The following is a 20,238-nucleotide window of genomic DNA, read 5'->3' on the forward strand; positions in this document are numbered from 1 at the left end:
GAGGGAACAAGATGGATGGTAAACAGTTGTGGGTCAGAAAGGACAAAAAAAGGAAAAGTTTGAAGGCTAGGAGAAAGTAGAATTAATAAAAGAGGCTGGAGGTTCTGAAGCAGATCTCCCTCATTGTCAAAGGCGACAGCAACCTTGGTCTTATTAGCAAATCCATGTGTCACAAGCTCAATTTCCAGGAGTTCTAATAAATTTAAGTTGCTTTGGATGACAAATGCAAAATGTTAACAAGAAATCCACAGCATAGAGATAGATAAATTATCTCCTTGCCAATGACTTTAGAATGAAATGAAAATTTTTTATAACAAGCACAAAAATTTGGTTACAATGCCAAATTTGTTTAATGTTATTGATGTCTCTAGACGTGCTGAATATTTGCTAGAATAGTAAATTTGCTGAATCAAGGCAGTACTAATTATGAGAAGGGTGGGGAAATAAAGAGAAACTGACAATGTAAAAGATTTCTAACCTGAAATTTTAAACACTTCTTTAATCTTGAAATCATTCTGTGTTGCATTTCTACTTTTTATACTAAACTGGTATACTGTTATCATTAGCGATACTTAAGTTTTACAAGACCTTATAATTTGTACTGTGTGAGGATTTTTGCATGTGAAGAAATATTTGCTCCAAGTTATTATTTTTTAAAATTCTAAATGGACCATTTGTCTCTATGAACAGCTGTAATAGCTAAATCTCTGCTTTAAAAGATGGTTTTTGATATTCTTTAATGCCAATTACTAAGTCATTTGCTTTCTCAGCTGGCTTTTCCCCCCTTTTCTGTTAAATCACAACTAGTTGTGCCACACTGCGATCTTTTCATTAACACTTTAGGCACATATAATTAGCACATTTATTGCTTTTTGTCTAATTGTCTATTCAAAAGATTAATACTTTACCATCTATTTTGTCGTAGTAACCAATGACTGCTAACCATGAGTCTTTTAACTTTCTTTAGGATATAAGCTTATCTAGGTAAAAGCAAGATGCCAAATTTGATTTGTAGCTATATGGAATTTACTAAGGTTTGAAACATACAAGAATATAATCCATAAACTTTTGATTTGTACAGCTAGATCTTGATAAACTATATAAATAGATAGACAAATAGGTATAGTTTGGTATCCATTCATTCATCCTTCTTCCTTGACTGCATTGTTTTATTCAGTCTTAGCTGCATATGGCTTCATATTACAAAGAAATTGCTAACATAAAGAAAAGGAAGGGTAAAAATTTGAACACATCTTTATGTCTCATATCTATAATTAATATTAGCAAATAATAAGTTCTGAAGAGTTACACAAGTTAGATTTTGCTTAAAGATTATTTCATATGCCAGCCTGACAAAGGAACCTTTGTTTATACATTAACATATACGGAGAGCCCTCAGAACTAGCTGTTCTGCAAAAGCAGTATTCATAAACATTTGCGTGTATTTGTCAGAAATTTAGCATATTTTATGTAAAAGAAAATTGCATGAAGTAATATCTAGTTTACTTAAATTTAAAGACAGAAAAATAAAATTAAAAGGATGTTTTTATGATTCTTTCTTGGATTAAAATATATTGACCTCGGTTCTCTTTCTAGCTAGCTTCAATTTACAGAGATAAGAGAACAGAAAGGGATGAGAAGAAAACTGAAGACCAGACCTACACTTTTAAAATAGCAAGACTTATCTAAGAAATAATTAGCTTCAATGAAATGGTGGTCCTCGAGATAGTTTACTACTCTATTAAATAAGAGCTCCAAGAAATCATAGATATAAAGTATTCATCTTTGTTTCCCTGTAGCAACTACATAATCTAGCATATTACAAATTCAGTAAAGCCTCATATAACATCATCTAGGAACAAAACTGTGTGTCTATGTGTGTGTGTGTAATGAAGGAAGATAAAAATTTGGGGGTAAAGCTTTTCAGTTCTCTATTTCTGGCTCAGATAAATAATAAAGTAGAAAATTTAAGAATTATATACACATTAGATACTTTTGTCTCTAAACAGTTCTTTGTGATTTGCTAAATTGGGTAAAAAATGCTAAGAAAGAAGATAAGGACATTCAATGTTGAATATTGTTTATTGCCTCACTCTTCCTAGAAAACTTAGGCTATTTTCTTTTGAGAATTTAGTCAGAGAAATATTCTGGATTGAAATTTTGCTAGGGATTTCAGAAAAATTTGTATTATAAACTGTCTGAAGTTATTCTTTCCCTAATCTGTATTTTATGAAAAACATAAACTCTGGAAGATTAAAAATTACACTTTCACAACCTTGGAGAACATTATATATAATGATATATATATAATATATATATTATAAATAGAGAGAGGTTAGTCATGTAGTAGGAAGAAACCTAGTGAGAAAACTTGGCTTCACCTAAACTGCGGGTGCTCATCTAATACACTGAGTAGTTCAAACTTTAAGACCTAGATACACACTTCTAATTCCCACATAGGACAGGGAAAACAATCAGATCTGGGATAAAGGAAAAGCCAACTCTAGTTTTGAAGTGAGATTATGCTCCCTGAGAAAGAATGTTCAGATGCAGAGGATCTTCTATTTTTGAAACATTAGAGTTTCTTTTTTTTTAAATTTTACATTGCCTGATGCTGAGGAGTGCTTAATTTGGATGAATCATTTTAATAGACAAAGGACAACTTTACAAATGTGGATAAATTTAGCTACAGAATGGGAAGAATGGATTTTTGAATAGCCTACCTAGAAAGAAACCATGTCATTCTGATTTCAAATACACGAGGTAGGAGTATGATGAGTTATTTTCTTATTTATTTATTTATTTATTTATTTATTTATTTATTTATTTATTATCTATTTATTTATTTAATTGGAGTTCAATTTGCCAACATGTAGCATATCACCCAGTGCTCATCACATGAAGTGCCCCCCTCAGTGCCCATCACCCAGTCACCATCCCCCCGCCCACCTCCCCTTCCACTGCCCCTTGTTTGTTGCCCAGAGTTAGGAGTCTTGTTCTGTCTCCCTCTCTGATATTTCCCACTCATTTTCTCTCCTTTCCCCTTTATTCCCTTTCACTATTTTTTATATTCCTCAAATGAATGAGACCATATAACATTTGTCCTTCTCTGATTGACTTACTTCACTCAGCATAATACCCTCCAGTTCATTCCATGTTGAAGCAAATGGTGGGTATTTGTTGTTTCTAATGACTGAGTAATATTCCATTTTACAGATAGACCATGTCTTCTTTATCCATTCATCTGTCAGTGGACACCGAGGCTCCTTCCACAGTTTGGCTATTGTGGACATTGCTGCTATAAGCATTGGGTGCAGGTGTCCTAGCGTTTCACTGCATCTGTATCTTTGGGGTAAATCCCCAGCAGTGCAATTGCTGGGTCATAGGGCAGTTCGATTTTTAACTCTTTGAGGAACCTCCATACAGTTTTCCAGAGTGGCTGCACCAGTTCACATTCCCACCAACAGTGCAGGAGGGTTCCCCTTTTCCACATCCTCTCCAACATTTGTGGTTTCCTGTCTTGTTAATTTTCCCCATTCTCACTGGTGTGAGGTGGGATCTCATTGTGGTTTTGATTTGTATTTCCCTGATGGCCAGTGATGCTTAGCATTTTCTCATGTTCTTGTTGGGCATGTCTATGTCTTCCTCTGTGAGATTTCTGTTCATGTCTTTTGCCCATTTCATGATTGGATTGTTTCTTTGCTGTTGAGTTTAAAAAGTTCTTTATAGATCTTGGTTAGTAGCCCTTTATCTGATACGGCATTTGCAAATGTCTTCCCCATTCTGTAGGTTGTCTTTTAGTTTTGTTGACTGTTTTACTGTGCAGAAGCTTTTTATCTTAAGTCCCAATAATTCATTTTTGCTTTTGTCTCCCGTGCCTTCATAGATGTATCTTGTAAGAAGTTGCTGTGGCCAAGTCAAAAAGGGTGTTGTCTGTGTTCTCCTCTAGGATTTTGATGGATTCTTGTCTCACATTTAGATCTTTCATCCATTTTGAGTTTATCTTTGTGCATGGTGTAAGAGAGTGGTCTAGTTTCATTCTTCTGCATGTGGATTCCCAATTTTCCCAGCACTATTTATTGAAGAGACCATCCTTTTTCCAGTGGATAGTCTTTCCTGCTTTGTCGAATATTAGTTGGCCATAGAGTTGAGGGCCCATTTCTGGGTTCTCTATCTGTTCCATTGCTCTATCTCTCTGTTTTTGTGCCAGTACCATACTGTCTTGTTGATTACAGCTTTGTAGTACAACTTGAAATCCAGCATCGTGATGGATGGCAATATTCCCCTGGCTATTTAGGGGTCTTTTTTGATTCCACACAAATCTTAAGATGATTTGTTCCAACTCTCTGAAGAAAGTCTATGGAATTTTGATAGGGATTGCATTAAACATAGCCCTGGGTAGCATTGACATTTTCACAATATTAATTCTTCCAATTATGGTCTGAAAATAGACAGGAGAGAGTCCCAGGCTTGGTATCGGTTGAGACTTAATTTGTGACCCAGTATATGGTCTATTCTGGAGAAAGTTCCATGTGCACTTGAGAAGAATATGCATTCAGTTGCGTTTGGATGTAAAATTCTGTAAATATCTGTGAAATCCATCTGGTCCAGTGCATCATTTAAAGCTCTTGTTTCTTTGGAGATGTTGTGCTTAGAAGATCTGTCATTTGCATAAAGTGCTGTGGTGAACTCTCCCAGTATTAGTGTATTATTATCTAAGTATGTCTTTACTTTGCTTGTTAATTGATTGATATACTTGGCAACTCCCACATTAGGGGCATAAATATTCATGATTGTTAGGTCCTCTTGTTGGATAGATCGTTTAAGCATGATATAGTGTCCCTCTTCATCTGTTACTACAGTCTTTGGGATAAACTTTATCTGATATGAGGATTGCTACCCCTGCTTTCTTTTGAGGACCATTTGAATAGTAAATGGTTCGCCAACCTTTCATTTTCAGGGTGTAGGTGTACTTAGTTCTGAAATGAGTCTCTTGTAGACAGCAAATAGATGGGTCTTGCTTTTTTTTATCTAGTCTGAAACCCTGCGTCTTTTGATGGGATCATTAAGGCCATTCATACATTCAGAATTACTATTGAAAGATATGAATTTAGTGTCATCATAATACCTATTCAGTCCCTGTTTTTGTGGATTATTTCTTTGGGTATCCTCTTTCTTTAACAGGATCCCCCTTAATATTTCTTGCAGAGCTGGTTTGGTGGTCACATATTCTTTCAGTTTCTGCCTATCTTGGAAGCTCTTTATCTCTCCTTCTATTCTGAATGAGAGCCTTGCTGTACATTCTTCTCATTTAGGACCCTGAATATATCCTGCCAGCCCTTTCTGGCCTGCCAGATCTCTGTGGAGAGGTTTTCTATTAATCTAATATTTCTCCCCATTTAAGTTAAGGATCTCTTGACTCTTGCTGCTTTAAGGATTTTCTCTTTATCTTTGGAATTTGCAAGTTTCACTATTAAATGTCAAGGTGCTGAATAGTTTTTATTGATTTTAAGGGGGGGAGGATCTCTCTATCTCCTAGATCTGAATGCCTGTTTCTCTCCCCAAACTAGCTACAATTTGTTCAGATATGCTTTCTGGTCCTCTTTCCCTCTCGGCGCCCTCTGGAACCCCAATTAAACATAGATTTTTCCTTCTGAGGCTGTCATTTATTTCCTTTAACCTTTCCTCATGTTCTTTTAATTGTTTTTCTCTTTTTTCCTCAGCTTCCTTCCTTGCTATCAACTTGTCTTCCTTGCCACTCACTCTTTCTTCTACCTCATTAACCCTCATCGTTAGGACCTCTAGTTTGGATTGCATCTCATTTAATTGCTTTTTAATTTCGGCCTGATTAGATCTAAATTCTGCAGTCATGAAGTCTCTTGAATCCTTTATGCTTTTTTTTTTTTTTCCAGAGCCACCAGTAGCTTTATAATTGTGCTTCCGAATTGGCTTTCTGACATGGAATTGTAATCCAAATTCTGTAACTCTGTGGCAGAGAGTACTGTTTATGATTCTTTCTTTTGTGGTGAGTTCTTCTTTCTAGTCATTTTGCTCAGTGCAGAGTGGCTAAAAATGAGTTATACTGGAAAAAGGAAGAAATGAAAAAGGAGGGGTACTCTCTGGTTCTATATACTGTAAATCCCTCGACTTCCCCTGGAGCTTTCTAGCACTGCTGGGTCAAGAACTTGCTCTTCCCCTGTCCTTCCAGCTGGTCTTCTGGGGAAGGGGTCTGCTGTGCTGATTCTCAGGTGTGTGCACCTGGGGGAGCTGCCCCGCCCCTGCCAGGTGCACGGCTCAGTGGGAGCATTTACTCGTGAGGCCGCTGCTCCCTGGTAGCCCCGTTCAGTCCCAGGTACAAGGTGACACCAAGAGGAACAACAGTGGCAGTGGCCAGGTCTCCAGCCCTGGAGTCAGCTCTCGCAATAACTCCCGCAGTCTCCCATTCCTCACTGGCCTGGATGCTCCGGGGCTGGGGGGGCTCTGATCTGCACAACTCGGGGGCGCCCTGTAGCAGGAGCATCCTCGCTGTCCTGTGCCCTCCTGGCCTCTGCCTGTCCCTGGGGGGAGCGCAGGATCCTGGGCTGTGTTCCCTGGCACCTTGGGATCTGGGGCCTGTGCTGCCGGATCCCTGCTCCAGGGACCTGGGCTCCCTAAGGCAGCAGGGCGCAGCCCCCTCCACCCGGAGCTGCCACCCGAGCTGCTCCGAGGCCCCACCAGGTGCGCTCCAGCCCTTTACTACGCCGGGCCTGCAGTGTGTGGTGCGCTCTCCCCTGGGTGAACCTCCTCTGTTAGTGACCCCGGGAATCTGGGGGCTCCATCGCCCCCCCCCACCGTGTTTTTGCCTGATTTCCCTGCTGAGCGCCTTTCCATCCAGGAAGAATCCGGTGCCGTTTTTTAAAGTTCCTGCTTCTCCAGGACTGGGCTTTCCTGTCCCAGGGGGCTTTCGCTGCCCAGCCTTAGCCAGGCTCCCTGCGGGGCCCCCTTCCCCACTGGATTCTTTTTAATATTTTTTTTATTCTGCCCTCCTACCTTGTTAGAATCAAAAACTCTTCTCTTTGTAGCATTCGGCTATTTTCTCTTTAAATCTCAGGTTGAATTCGTAGGTTTTCAGGATGATTTGAAAGTTATCTAGGTAAGTTGGTGGGGACAGGTGACTTGGGGACCCTGCTCCTCTGCCATCTTGCCCCGCCCCCCATGAATTATTTTCTTAACTTTTTATTAAAGAATATCTATTAGAAAGAGAAAACTGGGGGCACTGGGTAGCTCAGTGGTTGAGTATCTGCCTCCAGCACAGGTCGTGTTTCCAGGGTTCTGGGATTGAGTCCTACCATCACGCTCCCGGCAGGGAGCCTGCTTCTCCCTCTGCCTATGTCTCTGTCTCTGTCTCTCTCTCTGTCTCTCATGAATAAATCAAATCTTAAAAAAAAAGGCAATAGAAAACTAGATTTCAGCAATCATGTAACCATGACTTCTTCTCTATCTTCCTCTCCATATATATCACATTCTAGTGTCAACAAAGCTAATTTCAATAAATCTTTTCACCAAATTATTTATAGAAAAGTCACTACTTGCATTGTGCCCTTCATTAAAGGGAAGGGATTCATAGAGGAATTCCTCTATGAAGAATTTAGTGGTTTAACACATAAACCTCTAAAACAGATCCATTTTTGTGTGTGTGCTGAGTGATGTTATTAAACAAGTAACAGCAAGTATGGACCACTCATCAGCCGAAGAGACCTCAAACAATATTCTCAAAGGTGGTTCTTGGAAGGATTCTTTTATGGTTTCTGCATTTTAAAGTTTAGGATTGCACATGAACTAAATGTGTTAGCCTGAAATTAAGAAGAATAGTTATGCCTTTGCATATTTTATTGTACTGTATTCTGTGACTATATTTTTTCTGTAACACAGAGATTGACAGAGGGAGTTCAACTTAAGTATACATATGTTCTTTTGTGTAAAACAGGGAGAGACAAAGATGGGCAGGAAAGGATGGGAGAGCAGTTGTGTCTCCAAAAGTAGTAATATGAACCTCATATACTGTGACATAATCATCTTCCATGTGCTCCTTCCTGGCTGAAGATTTTAGTATCCATAAATTTTTTTACTATATCTGGTATATTAAGATGCTATTGATTTTAGTATATCTTAAAACATGTTATCTTTCATTGAATCACTTTATATCTACTATTTTTCAATTGATCCTGTTATTTTTCATATCAATGATTATAATCTTAACAAGTTGTCATAACTTTTTGTCTCCTTGAAGTATTTATATCTTATTTTGATTTAATTGGACAAAATAGCTTATTAAGAAGAAATTGTGCCTGAAGTTTTAAAATGGAAACAAAGCAGTTTACCATATCTACTATTTCCTTTAACCTTAAAGTGACTCATAGGAACATCTGCATCTAAACAACTTGTCAGCTCACATGGCTTCTGTGAAAAGATTGACAATATCAGTAGTGACAGGTTCTGAAAAACCCATGTAATATTCTAATACCCATGTAAGACAGGAATCCAGTGAGCAGGTGGTAAAATGTAACTGCTAAATATGCATCTTAAATTTATTAAGAATATCAGAGGGTGGGGAGGAATCGAGAAAAGTTATAGATGGTAAACAAAAATAAAAGCAAGGTGTATCTCTTCTCAAAGGTCAAAACTGCTTTCTCTGGTGTCCTACAAAAATTTTACTGTAATCAATCAAAAGGATCTTGTTAAATAATTTTTAAAATGTAGTAATTGAGTATGTTAACTAACTAGAATTTAAATAAAACCTTGAAAAAAATAAACATGGTAATTGCAAAATCAATCGTGTCAACATTTCCCATTAAAATATATGGATACGAAAGATAATTTTATACAATCAGTAATTTTCGAGTTGGCTATATATAGCTTTTATAAGTTATTTATTCAAAAACACTGAGGTTAGGCAATTTTCAATTTTAACGCAAACAGCAATTATTAAAATAATTGTGGCACCTTTGTAGCACTGATAAGCCACATAACAGCATGGTATTAGGTTCTAGGTTTAAAACAAAATTGAGAGGAAGGTAGAGATGTTTGCTTTATATAACCCAATCCCACAGATGCATAATTTCTTCCATTATCAGCATCTCTCATCAGAATTTATTTTTAGCCAGCGCTCCACCTACATGGACATATCAGAGTCACCCAAAGTCTAGAGTTTATTTTAGATTTCACTCTTGGTGCTCTAAATGTTACGGGTTTGGACAACAGTTTAATGACACATACATATCATTATACTATCATACAGAGTTTTCACTGACCTACAAATCTTCTATGCTCTGCTTATTTATTACTACTTATCCCTGACTTTTCTCTCGTGGCAACCACAGATCTTACTACTGTCTTGCCTTTTCAAAATATTTTACAGTTGGAATCATACAGCATGCAGCCTTTATAGACTGGCTTAAAGAAGACAATATGTAATGTGCATTCATGTAATTGTAATATGCACTTATGTTTGTTCCATGAATTTTCATAACTCAGTAGTTCTTTTTCTTAGTGTTGAATAATAGTCCAATGTCAGATTATATTTTATCAATTCACCTACTGAAGGATATTTTGGTGCTCCCGAGTTGTGGCAATGACAAATAAAGCCCCTATAAACATCCAATGGGCATGTTAGGGCATGGACAGGAGTTTTCAAATGCTTTGGGTGAATAACAAGGAGCATGATTATCAGATCATATGATAAAAGTATGTTTAGTTTTGTAAGAAACTTTTAAACTGTCTTTCACAGTGGGAGTGAATTAGTAAGAGTTCCTGTTGCTTCACATCCTCATCAGCATTTGATGTTATCAGTGTTCTGCATTTGGGCCATTCTAATAATTGTGAAATGTCCTCTCACTATTGTTTTAATTTGAATTTCCTTGATGACATATGATGTGGAACATCTTTTAATATGCTTATTTTCCACCTGCATATCTTCTTTGGTGAGCTAAGGTCTTTGGCACATTTTTAAAAAATAATTTGTTTTCTTATTGCTGAGATTCAAAAGTTCTCTGTATTTGTTGGATAAGTATTTTACATGATGTGACTATTGCACCTTTTCTCCCAGCTGTGGCTTGTTTTCTAACTCTTTTGGTATTGTCTTTGTAGAACAGAAGTTTTAAACTTATTTTTTAAAAAATAAGTTATTCTAATCTTTTAAAAGATTATTATTTATTTGAGAGAAAGAGAGAGAGAGTGCACAAGTGGAGGGACTAGCAGAGGGAGAGGGAGAAAGGAAGTAGACTTCTCACTGAGCACAGAGCTGAACTTGGGGCTCAATCTCAGGACTTTGAGATCACAACCTGAGTAAAAAACAAGAGTCAGACACTCAACTGACTAAACCAATCAGGTGCCCCCAGAAGTTTTTACCTTTAATGAAGTTTAACTTACCACTTTTTTATGGATTGTACTTTGGTAGTGTATCCAAAAAGGATCAGCAAACAGAAAATCATGTCAATTTTTCCCTGTTACCATCTAGACATTTTTTTCTTTTTTTTTAAATGTTTATTTATTTATGATAGTCACACACACACAGAGAGAGAGAGAGAGAGAGAGAGAGAGAGGCAGAGACACAGGCAGAGGGAGAAGCAGGCTCCATGCACCAGGAGCCCGATGTGGGATTTGATCCCGGGTCTCCAGGATCCCGCCCTGGGCCAAAGGCAGGCGCTAAACCACTGCGCCACCCAGGGATCACCCTTCTAGACATTTTATAGTTCTGCTTCTTTTGAATTTAGGTGATTCATTTTGAATTAATTTCTGTAAAGGGTATAGGGTCTAGCCTAATAAAACATGTGCTAATATATTCTAGTAATACCAGTCTATTCCAAAATGTATGTGAATGCCACTATTTTAAATGGAGGTACTTCAATATGAAATTAAATATTTATCACCATTCTTGTAGAGAGAAAATGCAAAGATTATAATATACCAATTTAAATAACATCTAGGTAATGATTTCTACAAGACAATATAGTACAATCAATTATACCTTTTTATACATTGTCAAATGTATCATTAATTCATGAAGAGTATAAAATCTTCTTTTTAAAAGAATATCCATGTATTTACATGGGTATTCAAAGAAAATATCTGAAAGGTATCAATGGCTTTAAAGTTATTTTTGAATAATTGGCAAATGGATTTTTCCTTGTTAATTTCTAATTTTTCAGAAGAGAAATAATTACACAAATTTATTAAAACAAAAAAAATCAAACAATGTTTGTTTCTAATTCTAAAGTACTTTTGGGGAAAAATATAGTTATTTATAATAGTCTGTAGCTGGGAAGCCCAGGGGAAATACAACTAAAGAAGAAATTTCAACCTCTGACTAGTCCTGTTTCTGTAGCTGTTCTGGAATCAAATTTTTCTTCTCATGTTATCTGACTTTAAGAAATAGTTTTAGAGTGAACATTGGTATACTGTATCTAAAGAACAAGGAAATATCTATACATTTTATAGATAATGCTAGCAGGGATTGGGAGGACACTTTCTTTTAGTGATTCTTACATTGTGATACAACACATCTAGAAATGAGGTGAGCCCTGGTAAGTGTTATAATAAGCTGTCACTTTCAGCCACACCCACCCCTGACTTTTTCAGTCCCAGGAAACAAGTGAAACTCTGAGACCAGGAGAAATGTAGAAATAATGAAAGAAAAAAAATAGGACAGGTTTATCTTAAAGTGTTCTGTATATACATATGGTATAATCTCTTTTTTTTTTTTTTTTAAACCATATGTTGGGATGGCTGAGTGGCTCAGTGGATGAGCGTCTGCCTTCGACTCAGAGGGTGATCCCGGAGTTCCAGGATCGAGTCCCACATCGGGCTCCCTGCATGGAGCCTGCTTCTTCTTCTGCCTGTGTCTCTGCCCCTCTCTCTCTGTGTCTCTCATGCATAAATAAATAAAATCTTTAAAAAAAAGCCACATATGAAAATAGTTTACATTATTTCTGAAAGATAAGGTTGTTAATTTATAAATTCCTTTTTAAGCAATTATGAACATTATGATTTTTCAGACTAAGGAACTTTAAACAAAATATGTGTTTTTAATAATAAATATAATCAATTTATAAAATATGGTTATTATACGACTATATATGACACTAACACAAATAGCTAACTTTTTAAAGTATTTTAAGTGTACCAATACACACACATGCACACACTCGAGTGCAACATGTGCAGATAAAAGATGAGGGAAGTTAACTGTTCCTTAAAACCATCTTAAATTTCAGCTTTTTGCCCAAATACTGGGGTTAATAAAAACTTCATTCATTTCCATAGAGAAATCAAAGAGATATAGTTGCAAAATGCAATGAATAAGACAATCATTACTACATAATGGGTCCCTATTAATTTAGTACACCACTTTTCTCATGCTTGTAGAGGCTAACATAAAACAAGGAATCTTTTAGCTACTGTCTAAATAGTACTCTTACAGAAATCTTTTAAGAGAAAAGAGATATTAAGCTAAGAAAAGAGCGATGATCACTAAGATATTTAAGAATGCCTGAAACCTTCCTATTAGAAAAAAAACATTCTAAGATTAACCAAATGGAAGGGTAATCCGTTCCAGAGTTGGTATTGATAGTTCTTCCCATTAATGTGTGGATAAGTTAAAGGTGATAGAATATAAATCCATATGCCTAAAAATATTCTGAACATCTTTGAACCCCAAATATAGACTATTAGGCTGGGAATTAAAGCTAAACAGATATTATTTTACCTAATTCTAACTCTTTCATCCATTGTGAAAGTAAGAGCCAGGGATTTGAAGTGTATTCTTTTTGTTTAAGGAAAGATAATTAAAATCTATGATTCCTAACTCCAATTTAGTGCTCTTTTCAAAACACCTGTGTACATGGTTTGGTCTTTCCAAGTCTGCCTGAGTTAGAGTGACAGACAGATTGTATGTTCAGCATGTAGGAAGTACACAAAAGAGATCTATCGTTCTAAAAAGATAACTTTTTTTGTTATCTATCCCATTTTTAAAGGAAAAAAAAACTTCCCTAAAGAATGACTTCCTTTTTTCCCTTTAAATCATTTGGGTTTAGTGAAATGGATTCACTATTTTACTCCCAACATAAACCACATAATCTTTCTCATCTCTGTTTTATTCCTCATTGCCCAAATGTAATTGACTAAAATAAAATTAGTTCAGCAGATTTTTCTTCAGATTGTTGGAGCTGCAAACATTGATTCCTGAACTAACAGCATTTTTTATAATAATGATACAGATAAAGATCAGCATCATTAGATTATGGAGCACAATTGCCCAAATATTCTGGGGAAAGAAATAAATTGAAAGTGATTGTTAATACTATCCTCACCACAGTTCCTTGAAAACACACAGAATATCTACTGCAAACTTGGATACAAACCATTACTTCGCCATTAAACAATTTTAGTCTAAATGTCTATAGTTTAGCAAAATTATTATCTCATTACACAGAATGTTTATTTTATGTAATGTACAGTTCAACTCATTTTCTATTTCAAAAATAAAACATAAATTACAGCTTCAATAGACAAAATGTACACTAAATTAAAAGGAATTAAATCTCTGAGTAAGTGAAAGCTAATTTAATAAAGGACTTTTATTATGCAATCTGCTAAAATAACTAAAATAATCAAAATAACTAAAGTAACTAGCCTTATCACAGAATTAAGAGTCAGTTCAGAAAGCACTGGCTATAAATGAAGCACTTTAAAATATCACCATGTTTGTTGTGATCATCAGTGAATCATTTGAAGTATTTATTGTCTCTAAGAGAAAATCTTTAATTTACTTGAGACACTAAAGTATGAATACACTGAACAGAAATATGAACATTGTATTATAGTTTTTCTTACATTTGGGGACATTGCCACAATTTGTGGCATAATTAAAACAATTTTACAAGCAGTCATTCATTAAGTTATTTTAATTTTCCATCTCTAATGAAAGAGAAAAAGCTCTTTAGCAGATGTATTATGTAACTATCAAAATAGTCTAAATCTTCAAAACTGCCTGAGGGATTACTTACATAAATGGTCCTTGAAAATTAACACAAAAGTAAAACTTTCTCTTCCCATACCTATTTACACTTTTTATTGGCTAAAATATATCTTATTTCAAATATGACTGGTGTTATGAACTGAACTGTACCCTCCTCTTCCAGAAAAGGTAGGAGTCCTAATCCTGAGTATCTCAGAATATGACCTTATCAGGGTCATTGCAAGGGTAATTAGTTAAGTTCAGAGGAAGTCATAATGTAGTAAGAGAGGCTCCTAATCCATTATGACTGGTGTCCTTAAAGCACATGACATGTAAAGACAGATATACAAGGGGAGGACATTGTGTGTCTATGACACACTATGCATTAACAAAGGCCAAAAAAATTTCAAAGATTTCCAGCAAAATACCAGAAGCTAAGAAGAGGCAAGGAATGTTTCCTCTATAGGGTTCAGAGGAACTGCAGCCCTGATGACACCTCTATTTGGACTTCTAGCCTCCAGAACTAAGAGACAGTACAATTTTATTGTTTTAGGCCATTCATTTTGTTACTGTGGTGCTAGAAAACTAATACAACTGATACATTCATATTTTCAGCCCTCAAGGAGACTATGAAATTGAAAACAGAAAAACAATTTCAAATTCTCAGTGATAGATATATAAAATACAAGTATAAAAATATTTATCTGGATGCTTTTATATGTGTGTTTGTCAGCAATAAATACATTTATTTGTTGTATTCCTTAGGTAGGCATTCATGCTAGATATCTACCCAATGAGAATCTCATGTTTTTAGACAGTACAGTCCTATATAAACTACCTTAGAAGATTTAAATGAAGAAATTATATTGCTATAGAAATGATTGGTAATTCTCCTATAGAAATGCCCCTCCCTGTCTTTTGTAATCAAGCTGACATTACTTTTGTAGAGTCTAAGGCAGCTCTCCATGTCTTCTACACCTAGACTTGTGCATGTGCTTTTACAATATCATTCAGCTTCCATAGTCCCTAGTTTATATCCCTACTCCAGATCTCTCTCCTAATTTCAAGACTTATATAATCAGTTGCTTCACCTAGATGTCTAAGAGACTCCTCAAATCTAATAGACCTCTCAAAGTCAACATGACCAATACTGAACCCCAGATCACCATGTCATCCTCGCTTCCATACTTCACCCTAGTAGTATACAGAGCTTTGCCCTTCCAACTGCTCAGGTCACAAGAGAAGAAGTGATTTTTCCTTCTTTTATCTTCTAATTTCACAGGTTCATATTTTCAATATTTTTAGAAACACTGTTGGCTTGGGATGCCTGGGTGGCTCAGTGGTTGAGCATCTGCCTTCAGCTAGGGCATGATTCTGGGAATCTGGGATCTAGCCCCACATTAGGCTCCCACAGGGAGCCTCTCCCTATGTTTCTGCCTCTTCTTGAGTCTCTCATGAATAAATAAAATCTTTAAAAAAAGAACATTATTGGATCAATCTGAAATTATCCCAAATCCACTTGCTTCTGCAGCTAGTACAACCCACCAATACTTGCCCCTGGAGTAGCATGGTATTCTTCTAATCAGTCTCTTTACTTTCTTCCTTTATCCCTTGTCTATTCTCAACATATTCACCAGAGTAAGCCTTTGAAATGTGAGGCAAGGGCCTTCTTTTCTAGGCTAGATAACATACACTGCCTAATTTCTCTCTGCTTATCTCCATTAATCAAAAATATAACCACTGGAAATAATGCAAGAGGAAAGCAAAAGGGAACTCTGAAAGTTGGAAAGAAAAAAAATGAAAGACTTAAGGACCCTAGGATCAGAGTAAGGGCATTTTACAACCCAGGATGTAGCATTTCTTGACTACCAACCTCTAAGAAGAATGTCTCATGTAGGCTCATTCCTCTTCTACACTGAAGGAGAGTCAAGCCTACATCAGCAAGTATAGCAGCCTTGGCAAAGGCGACCAATGCTAAGCACACAAAAATACATGGCCAGGGGAAGCTCTCTCTTTCTTAGCCAGACTTAAAACTCCCATTTGCACCCTAGTGGTACCACATAGCTGGGTGCCCCCACCTCACCTCAAGTGCCCAGACTGGGAGGTGCTTCTCCTCTGTGCAGGTAGGTGACTCTCTTCTTCCACCACAGGTATTCAGGCCTGGAGAAGTTACCATTGCCTTCTGGAGGAGGACCAACAGGGATCAGAGGAAGCCCAACAGCATAAGACAAAACAAGCAAACAAAATATTATTACAAAAACTATAGAAATGCGAAGGTTTATAGAGCCACAGCTTAAAAAAAAATAGGCTAGAACCTGTGAGCTAAACCTACATAGGTGATTTCCCATCAAATGTAAATAATAAATAAATAAATAAATAAATAAATAAATAAATAAATAAATAAATAAAATAAGACCTAGAGTATCCTAACATGAAAGTCAAAACATGAAGGACACAATAAAGCTTGGCTATTAGACCAGGGACCAGGAAAACCACAATTTGAATGAGAGAAAACAATCAGATGGGACTGACATTGAGAGAAATTAATAACTGAAATATATGAGAAGGATTTTTAAAGCAATCGTGATAGAATTAATTCAAAAAGGAATTTAAATTTGTCTTGAAACTAATGGGTAAATGTCATAAAAAATACAAGTTATAAAGAAGAATCAAATGGAAATAGGAATGAAAAGTGGGAGGATAGGGTAATTGGGTGATGAGCATTAAGGAGGGCACTTGATGTAATAATGAGCACTGGGTGTTATATGCAACTGGTGAATCACTAAATTGTACCTCTGAAACTAATACTACACTATATGCAAACTAACTTGAACTTAAATAAAATCTTGAAGGAAAAAAATGACTCATTAAAATAGATGATTTTTTTGGCCTTAAAATAATCCTGTAATTTAAAAGAATTTACATCATACAGAGCATGGAGGGTATGCCCTATGACCATAACTAAATCAAACTAAAAATCTATAATAAATAAACAACAGGAAATCTCTGTACACTTGGAAATTAAACACAATGTATTTCCTATTATCCATATATCAACCAAGCCCTCAAATATAGTTAAAACAAACCAAAAAATAAACCAAATGAAACTAAAATTACAACATCTCAGAATATGTATAAGATAGCCAAGGTGCTGCTTAGCGCATTGCATATATTAAAATAAGAAAGTCTAAAACCAATCTAAATTCTTATATTAAGAAAATAAAGACAAAATTAAAGGTAAAACCAGCAGAAAGAATAAAAGCATGAATCAAGAATATGGAAAAGAGTAAACAATAGATAATAAAGAATCAAAACACTAGTTCTTAAAAACAATAAAACTAATAAACTTCTAGAAAGAATGACAAGAGTAAAAAGGAGCAGACACAAGTAAGCAACATCAGGAATGAGACAGGAAATGTCACTAATGATGTTTTAGCCATAAGTATAATAATAACAGCATACTACTATCATTTTTACCCACAAAATGCAGTGACATTGAAAAATGAACCAATAACACTGAAAACCACACATAATCCAAACTTCACCATAAAATAGAAAGTGTTATAATCATTTAAGTTATTGAATTTGTATTGAAAAAGCTTCCCCCCCAAAAAAAAAATCAAGCCCCACATGTTTTTAGTGAAGAATTCCGCCAAACATTTGAAGAAGTAACACCAACTTTACACAATTCTCTCCAGAAAAAAACTGGGGATGCTTTCCAGGTAGTTTCATAAGGCAGTGTTACCTTGATACCAAATACCCTAAAATAATACTCAACCAAAGCCATATTCCAATATTTCTCAAATTAAGGCACATAAACTCTCAATAAAATAACAGAAAACTTATCCAACAAAGTATAAAATTGTATACCATAAGTATAATTTATTGAAAGTATGCAATGATGCTTCAACATGTGAAGATATATCAATGTAATATACCACATCTGCTTCCTAAACAAGAAGAATTGTATCATGAAATGACACAGAAATAAGCATTGACAACATCCAATATCCATTTCTGATACAAACTCCTGGCAATTTAGGAATAGAGAGGAACTACCTCAACTTGATATAGAATGTATTTTTAAAGAGTAAATAATTACATCTAGGGGTGCCTGACTGAGTCAGCATAGCATGTAATTCTTGATCTTGGAGTAATGAATTCGAGCCCCATAATAATATTTTATTATTAACAAAGTCATAATCATAATTTTAAAAACTCACTTCTTAAAAGTAAATAATTGCATCTAACATTATACTTAATGATGAAAGATTTAATGCTTTCCCACTAAGATTGGAAAAAGCAAGGATGTCTCATTTCTGTACTCCTACTTAACATAGTGATTGAATTTCCAGCCACTGAATTAAGCAAGAAATAAAAAGCACACAAATCAAAAAGAGAAAGAGAAATATGTCCCTATTTGAAGACAGATAATTGTACAGTCTCAAGAAATCTACAGAATAATCTCTTAAACTAATGAGTAAATTTAGCAATGTTGCAAGATATATGATCAACACAAATATGTCATTTTTATCTCTATTTATTCACAAAACAACATGTGGAAAACAAAATTAAAGTCATAATACCATTCACAATTGCTCCAATGAAAATGAAATCCTTAGGTACACTCAACAAAACAATGTACATTATTTATATCCTGCAAAAACAAAATGATGATGAAAGAAATCAAAGGAGATGTAAATAAATGGTAATATATTACATTAGTGGATTGGAAGATGCAATATAGTAAAGATGTCAATTCTCCCAAAATTCATGCTAAAATTAATGAGTTCCTAACAAAATCTCAGGAAGGTTCTTTTGTAGACATAAAAAAGTTTGCTCTACAATTTCAATGTAAAGGCTCAAGTCACAAGAATAGGTAAAACAACATTGAAAAAGAAAAAAAAAGAGGGAAGGAACACTCACCTGTTAGATACTACTGCCTGCTATCTGGCTATAGTGCTCATGACAGCATCACACTGGTGAGGAGATTGTCACCTAGATCAGAAACATTAATAGAAAAGAAGGCTCAGAAAGAGACTCACACAAATATGACCAATTGATTTCTGAAACAAAGGTGCTCAGCAGTTTCATGAGAGAAGGAGCAACTGAACATCCATAGGTTTAAAAAATGGTATAATATTGTAATAAATTTGTACGATCTGTCACAGATGATAACTACACATCATGGTGAGCACTTCATAATTTATATAAATGCTGACTCACCATATTCTATACCTGAAAATAATACAATTTTTTATGTAAGCTATAATTCAATTGAAAAATAGAAAAAAATTTGTACAGATCTCATTTTGCATATAAAAGTCAATCAAAATGTATCATATAAAAATGAAATATAAAAGAAGAGAAAAATATAAGAGAAAAATTTTTGAGATCGAGGGCTATATGAAGTGGTCTCACATTTGATACCAGAGTGCTCTACATAAAAATAAAAATATTAGTAAACTGAACATCATTCAAATTAAACAAGAAAAAAAAGTTTTCTCTGCAAAGGCAAGGTCTCTGTGAAAAGGATGAAAACACATGCTAAGACTGGGAGAAATGATTTGCAGACCTCTGACAAGACTAGTAACTAGAATGGATAAAAAAACTCTCAGACCTCAGGGAAAAAGCAAGCCAATTAGTAAAAGGACCAAAGACATGAGCAGTTATTTCACTGAAGAGGATGTACAGATACAAAATCAGAATATAAAATATGTTTAACATTACTAGAGTCAAAACAATGCAAGTTTAAACCAATGAGATATCACTATAAAACTATCATAGTGGCTACAAAAAGAATAGTGATAATACCAAATACTAGTGAGAATGTGTATACCTTGCTGGTGGGCACGCAAATGGTACAAATGGCTCCAGAAAATATTTTGGCAGTTTATTATGAGACCAAACCCGCAAATACCATATGACTTAACAATTGTATTCTTTGGCATTTATCCCCAATGAATGTTCATGTGAAGAAAGTCATCTTAAATGGTTATATATTACCTGATTTCACTTACAAAAAGTTCTTGAAATGACTAAAAATATCGGAATAGAGAACTTACTGTGGTTACAACAGATTAAAGACATTTTTGTGGAGCTGTAAATACTCTGAATCTTGTCTATATTAAAGTCAATGTCCTAATGGTGATATTATACTATGTAGTTCAGCAAAATTTTACCATTAGGGTAAACAGGTAAAGGATACATGGGCAAAAAAAAAATTAAAAAAAAAAAAAAAAGGA

This window comes from Canis lupus, chromosome 30, assembly GCF_048164855.1.
Source record: "Canis lupus baileyi chromosome 30, mCanLup2.hap1, whole genome shotgun sequence".
NCBI classification, from domain to species: Eukaryota; Metazoa; Chordata; class Mammalia; order Carnivora; family Canidae; genus Canis; species Canis lupus.